Genomic DNA, 6,687 nt, shown 5'->3' with positions numbered 1-6,687 from the left:
GGGAGGAGGGAGAAGAGAGGGGAGGAGGGAGAAGAGAGGGGAGGAGGCAGAAGAGAGGGGAAGAAGGAGGAGGGAGAAGGGGAGAAGGGGAGGAGAGGAGAAGAGGAGAGGGGAGAAGGGAGGAGAGGGGAGAAGGGAGAAGAGGGAGAGAGAAGAGAGGAGGAGGAAAGGGGAGAGAAGGGAGGGAGGAAGGAGGAGAAAGAATGTGGAAGGAAGAAGTGAGAGAAAAGGGGGAAAGGGGGAGGGAGGTGAAGGGAAGGAGGAAGATGAAGGTACTATATACACTACATAGACAGGGAGGTTCCCATAATGGGGGCCGGGGAAAGAAGGGTAGAGATGAATTAATGAGGTAGTAACAGCATTTGAAAGGGCAACGAGAAAATCATAATGGCTGGGAACAGAGGTCAGGAGTTGGAGCTGATCTCAGAAGTAAGGGCAACAGCTCAGGGGACAGGGGAGTGTGATGGGGGGGCAGTTCAGTAAAGGAGGGAAAGACGAAGAGAAAAGGAAGGAGAGAGAGGGAAGGAAGAAAAGTGGGAGGAAGAGAAACAAGGAGGGAGAGAGAAGAAAGGAAAGAGAGAAGGAAGGGAAAGGAAAAAGGAAGGAAGGAAGGGAAGAATAGGAGAAAAGGAAAAAAAGGAGGAAAAGTAGGAAAAAGAGGAAGAGAAGGGAGAGAAGAAAAGGAGAAGGAAAGAGGAAGAGGAGAGGAGGGGGAGAGAAAGAAGGAGGGGAGAGAAGGAAAGAGGGAGGGAGAAAAGGAAAAGGGGAGGAAGGGAAAGAAAAAGGGGAGGAAAGGAAAAGGGGAGGGAGAGAAGGAAAGCGGGATGGAAGAGAGAGAAGGAAAGAAGAAAGAGAAGAAAGAAAGAAGGGAGAGAAGGAAAGAGGGAGGGAGGGAAGGAGAGAGGGAGGAAGGCAGAAGGGAGAAGGCGTGAAGGAGCGCAGGAGCAGGTGCGGCCCTCGGAGGGCCGGGGACCAGGGACCAGGGGGCCAGAGCTCGGCGCCAGACAAGCCACAAGCAGTGCTTCAGGGCCAGGGCGGGCTGAGCTCGGGCAGGAGCCGACCAAGCGCCCGGGGCTGCGGGCCGGAGGCGGCGCTGCGGGGCCTGTGCTCACCTGTCCGGACACGCTCCGCTCCGGCTCGGCTGCGCGGGGCTCGGGCTGCGCCGCAGCAGTTACGCCAGCCGCCGCTCAGGCTGCTCAGGGTCCCGGTTCCGCACGCGGTAGCAACCCCCTGGCCCCGGCGGCCGCAGAACCTTCCCGGACGCTCCACACACCCACCCACCCCGGACACGCCCCCGTTGCCTCCCATTGGCCCAGATCAGGGGGCGGGGATTCCTTGGGGGTCTCTCCGCCACTCGAAGAGAGGGGTGGGAGGGCCGTGTCGCGGGATGAGGGCGTGGCTAGAGCCTCAGGCCTGGGGTCTAGGCCCAATAGGCGGGCTCCGGGGCGAGAAATAAAGGAAAGGCGACTCCATTGATGGGCGGGGCTTCGGTGGCTACAATGTAGCCTGGTTTGGAACGCTGCGTCACGTGGAGGCGGGCGGGGGCGCGGCTCCCCTCTGGGTGCTCTAGGACAGCAGGACGTGCGGCCGAAAGGTGCATGGTGTACCCCGCGTGTACTAGTTCTTCGCGACCGCTCAGACCTCCCCGGACGACTGTGGGAGGCTGCCGGCGAGCACTGCCGCGTGGCTGGAGCACTGGGGCACCGCTGTTAGCACAGAATCTGCAGCTGGAAAGGACCTTAGAGCTCCTAGGACCAGAGATTCGGAGCTGGAGACTCTACCCTTCCAGGCCGTCTGGCCCACTTCCACCCCCATTTTGCGGACCGTCAGTCTAGGGGTTCTTAACCTTTTCTGTGTCCTGGACCCCTTAGGCAGCAATCTGGTGAAGCCCATCGACCCCTTCTCTGGATAGCGTTTTTTAAATACATGAAATGCATAGGATTAACAAAGGAAATCCAGCTGTCAAAATATTTTTCAAAAACTCACGGACGTTAAATGAAGAACTCCTGGTCTAATCCAACCTCATTTTACAGAGAAGGAAACAGGTGGGGATGGGAAGGTGACAACTTCCCCTGAGCCTCAGTTTCCTCATGTCCATAATGATGCCCGTGGTAGCTTCTGCACAGGGTTATTGTGAGGGTTCAATATTCAATGTAAATAATCATTACTAGCATTTGCATAGTGCTTTAAGTTTGTAAGTCACTTTACAAATACCTCCTTTTAATCTCACAACAATCCAGGGAGGCAAACTGTCCCCATTTTACAGAAAATAAAAATGCAAACCTTTCTTAGACTGTGAACTCCTTGAAGACAGGAGCTTTTTTTTTTTTTTGCCTCTCTTTCCCCACTCAGCGTTTAGCAAGCACAGTGATTGACACTTAGTAGGCACCTAACAAATGTTTCTGGACTTGAAAGCATTTTATAAACATCAGCTGTTGTTATAATTATCATTGTCCAAGGTCACACAAAGAGAGACAGAGAGAGGGAGAGAGAGAGGGTAGAGATTTGAACCCACTGTGCCCAGACTCCAGCTATAGTGGGGGGTTGGCCCTTTTATCTTCTAGTCCTTTTAATATGTGTTGTTCACCTCCTGCCGCCCTGCCCCCATACCCACGGGAAGCAGACGGCTTTGTCTGTGTGCTTACAGCAGTAAAAGATAGTCTCAAAGACCCCGCCCCACCCCACCCCACCCCACCCCCGTCAACGCTGTGATGCTGGGGAAGCAAACTCGTTCGATTAAACCCTTGAAGGTCTAATTCTAGAACCATAGAATTTAGAGCTGGAAGGGGCCATAGAGACCACCTGGTCTAACCATTTTCCAGATGAGGAAACCGAGAAGGTTGAAATATTTGGGCAAAGTAACACACAGGTGACAGATATGGGACTTAAACCCAGGTCCTGTGATGACAAATTCAACGTGTTCTCTCTGCTGCATCGCACTGCCTCTCCCACATTTGACAGATGGGGAAACTGAGCCCCGACCTTAGCCGAGTGACCCCACCAAGATCACATAGGTAACAAAAGTCAGGCTCTTTGGAGTCTGTGGCTTAAAATGCAGGTTTTTTTCCACTGCCGGGCTAGTGCGATGTGGAAAGCGGCTCCGAGGCAAAGGTGAGCCCCACCCCACCCCCCGAAGAAACACCCGGGCAGAATCTTGAAAGAGGGAGGGAATTTAGATTGGCCGAGAAGAGCCGAGTGGACCCAAGTCAGTGGAGGGAGGAGAGAACTCTGGGAAGCGGGAGGAGGAAACAATACCAAGGCTGCATGGGACTAGCTGAACAGAGCTCTGGCTTTTGTACGTAGAAGGCGCTGGGCGAGGTGAATTGGATTGAAATCTCATTTTACGAGTTCAATCGAATTACTGGGCAGCTCAGGCCGCCCTGTGCTTGCAGTCCCAGTCTCTGAGGCTAAACAGAATTCGAATATTCCCCTTCCACAGGACAGCCATTCAAACGCTTGAAAACAACAGCATGGACACCTTCAAAACAGGTCAGTATCTGGAGGCGGGAAAGTCTGAGTTCAAATCCTCCCTCAGACACTGGCTGCTTGACCCTGGGCAAGTCACTACCACTCTCTACCTCGAAGTCCCAGGTTCCCCACCCCTGACTCCCAGCCTCAGTGTTTTCATCAGTAAAATGGAACTCCAGTAATAAAATATGTGAAGCGCTTTGAAAATTAAAACATTCCATAAATGTTTGTTTTTGCTATTATATGTTTATTGTGTGTGTGTGTATATACATATATATATATGTAATATGTCTATTGCTATTATTTTCTTATTTTCTCCTTTCAGGGAAGTCTCTGGAAAGGCTTACGGTTCAGAGGGGTTGATGGGGTACACCTGTCTGTCATCCAGCAGTTAGCCTAGCTAACTTCATCAATCCATCAACAAGTATTTACTTATTCATTACCCGGTTGGCCTCAAGGTAACGAACTTTTTGATCACTGTAAAGAGAAGTCAGGGCCAATTCCTATAGAAGGTGAACGCAGACTTGCCCTTTCAACTGGCACTTTTCCAGGGGAGGGTGACCAGAAGGAGAGGGCAAGACACCAGACACTGCACTGAACACGAATCAGTGAAAGGAACAGGGCGTTCTTAGCCTGGAGAAGGGGAAGATTCAGGGGAGGGACCTGAGGACTGTTCGGTTGTTTATTTGAAAGGGAATATTAAAATTCTACAAGAACTGGAAACAATGGGTAGAAATGGATGTGCTGAAAATTTAGGCTCGGTAGAATCAGTTGTGGAAGCAATCATTCAATCAACAAATACTAATGTAGCACCTGCTGTGTGCATTGCAGAGAGACCGGAGTGAAACAATCCCTGTTCTCAAGTGCTTGCCTTCTACACTAAGAAAAAAACTCCTTAACAAATAGACGGTCTGTGGATTGGGCTGTCTCCAAAGGGAATTTGTTAACTCCCTATCTTGAGACCTTCAGATAAGGTCAGGAGGTCCTCTGCAGTCTCTTTCAACTCAGATTCTGAGATTCTGAAGCTAGAGGTTAGCCTCAGGCTTTCTCTCTGTGAAATGGATCTCAAACTCCCATTTCATGGAATCATGAATCTAGGGGAGAAAGAGGGTCATAGAATTGCAGTGTTTTCATAGATTAAGATTTGGAAGAGATCTGGTCCTATAATCTCAGTTAAGTGGCTCGCCCAAGGTCATCCAAGGACCAGAGCCAAGATTCAAATCCAGGCCATATGGAGAGCCCTTTCTAAGGTACTGTCTCGTTTTTTATTTTAAATAGCTTGTGCTTCTTTATTCCTTCTAAATCATCTTCGCTTCTCTTTGCTCTGAGATGCTAATGAGGTGATGCAGATGTGTCTGTGAAAGGGACAAAGGACTAGTAGTCACAATGTGCCTTGAAGGAGAGTGGGGGGAGGTCTTATCTGTGGGAGAGGCCTCCTGCTCCCGGAGCTGAGACCAGAAGCCTTAGGAAGCTGGAAAACGTTTCTCCCCCGAGCCCCCAGGGTATGCTGCACACCATCAGTAAAAGGTAAACAGCAGCTCTGTGATTCTGCTGTGGTTACTGACTCTCAAATCACAAATCAATACTGTTGAGATGGGAATTGATAGATTCTTTCCTCTACAGGCCATCTGTCCAGGCCCCAAACATCAGGCTTTCCTTGGCCAGCCCTTGCCCACCCCTGCCTCCATACCTCTGCCTACCCACTGAAGAGAGGACACTTGGGCCCCATCACTCCCTTCTTAAATAACTTAATAACTTAAATAATAAAGTGGAGTCCTCTCTCTACCACCAGCAGTAGAGAATACCAGGACTCCTACTTTCTGATCTGAGTTTTGACTCTAAACACTTTCAACAATCCCACTTTCTCCATGAAGCATTCCTGGATTGATCTTCTATCCCAGAGCTCATCCTGGCAGGCCCGTCCCCTAAACTACCAGTACATGTCCTGTATAACCCAAGGCCTAATGGATAGGGTGCCAGCTTTGGAGTCCAGAAGAGACCAGATGAAATCCTTCCTCAGACACTAGCTATATGATCTCCTACCCCAAGCAATTCATTAAGTGCTCTGTGCCTCAGTTTCCTCATCTGTAGAATGAGGGGGTTGGACTCTATGGCCTCTAAGGTCCATGTAACTATAAATCTAGCTATAAATGATCCTATGGTTCCCCCAGTTGTTACTGTCTCCTGCCCCCCACACAGAAAATTACCTTGTAGATGCTGTATATATTCATTTATGTGGGTATATCTAATCCTCCCTATTAGATTGTGAGCTCGCAGAAGGCAGGAACTGTTTCACTTTTAATCCCCTCCCTCTCCCGCACCCCCGTCTCCTCCCCTCCTCCCCTCCTCCCTCCCTCCTCTGTCCTGCTCCATTCCCAAGGACAGGGCCCAGCGCAGGGTAGGTGTGTAATAAATTCTTGTTGGCTGATCCCCAGGGTCATTGGAGAGCTCAAAGCAGATGATGTAGATAAAGTGATTTGGAAACTTTAAAACACTGTAATAATGTCGGCTACTGTCATCCAGTGTCACATAAAGTCCATATAAGGTGATCTTGCCAAAAGGCTCTTTAGGAAGCCTGGGGAACTTGGGTAGGTATGTCTGGGTCAGCAGCTCACTCCTTCCTCTCGTTTGCCCATGTGACAACTCCATCAGACCAGGGGCTACTCTACCCCCTCAGATGATGGATGAGGAAAAGAGAAGGAATGGAGAAAAGAAGAGGAGAATGGAGGAAAGAAGAGGAGAATAGAAAAGAGAAAGAGGACAAGAGGAAGGAGGAGGGAGAGGAGAGAAGCAGGAGCCAGAGCCGGAGAAGGACGGGGAGGCCAGGGTTTCAGCCTCGGCTTCTGGGCTCAGACAAAGAGCTTCCTCTGCGCGGTGGATATCCCTGAGGCCCCAGCCTCTCCACCCATCTCCATGGTGCCCATCACCATGACACCAGGGGATTTCTCGCTCAGACCTAGATAGCCCTCCCAGAGTCCCAACACAGGGGCGGAGCAGGTGGAAACCTCAATGCTTGGTAGAGACTGGGGGGATGGACCGGGCAAAGAACGGGAGGGAAGGAATTGCCTTCTGTGGCGTGAGGGACCCACCAAAGACCCAAAGTGCTGGGATGCCCCAGAGCTTGGCAGAGGCTCTGTCCTGAGGAGGCCTGGCCATGGATTCCTTTAGTGTTTCTGCTTTTCTGGAACTGTTGCTGTGGTTTGGGGGGGGGGGGGGGGG

General features: G+C 50.9%; 1 protein-coding gene across 1 annotated transcript in view; it reads right to left on the bottom strand.

Annotated features, from left to right (window-relative positions):
• Positions 1-1,174, bottom strand: part of CUNH20orf27 (chromosome unknown C20orf27 homolog) — a 46,080-nt gene extending 44,906 nt beyond the window's left edge. Inside the window, exon 1 of the mRNA XM_027846100.1 lies at positions 1,113-1,174. The gene's annotated coding sequence lies outside the window, so the exon portion shown is untranslated. The remainder of the gene's footprint in view (positions 1-1,112) is intronic.
• Positions 1,175-6,687: the final 5,513 nt, after the last annotated feature.

Source organism: Vombatus ursinus, unplaced genomic scaffold (genome assembly GCF_900497805.2).
Source record: "Vombatus ursinus unplaced genomic scaffold, bare-nosed wombat genome assembly UNPS02015066.1, whole genome shotgun sequence".
Classification (NCBI taxonomy): Eukaryota; Metazoa; Chordata; class Mammalia; order Diprotodontia; family Vombatidae; genus Vombatus; species Vombatus ursinus.
Note: the sequence above shows the minus strand (reverse complement) of the source record. Positions and strands in the feature narration are given on the sequence as shown.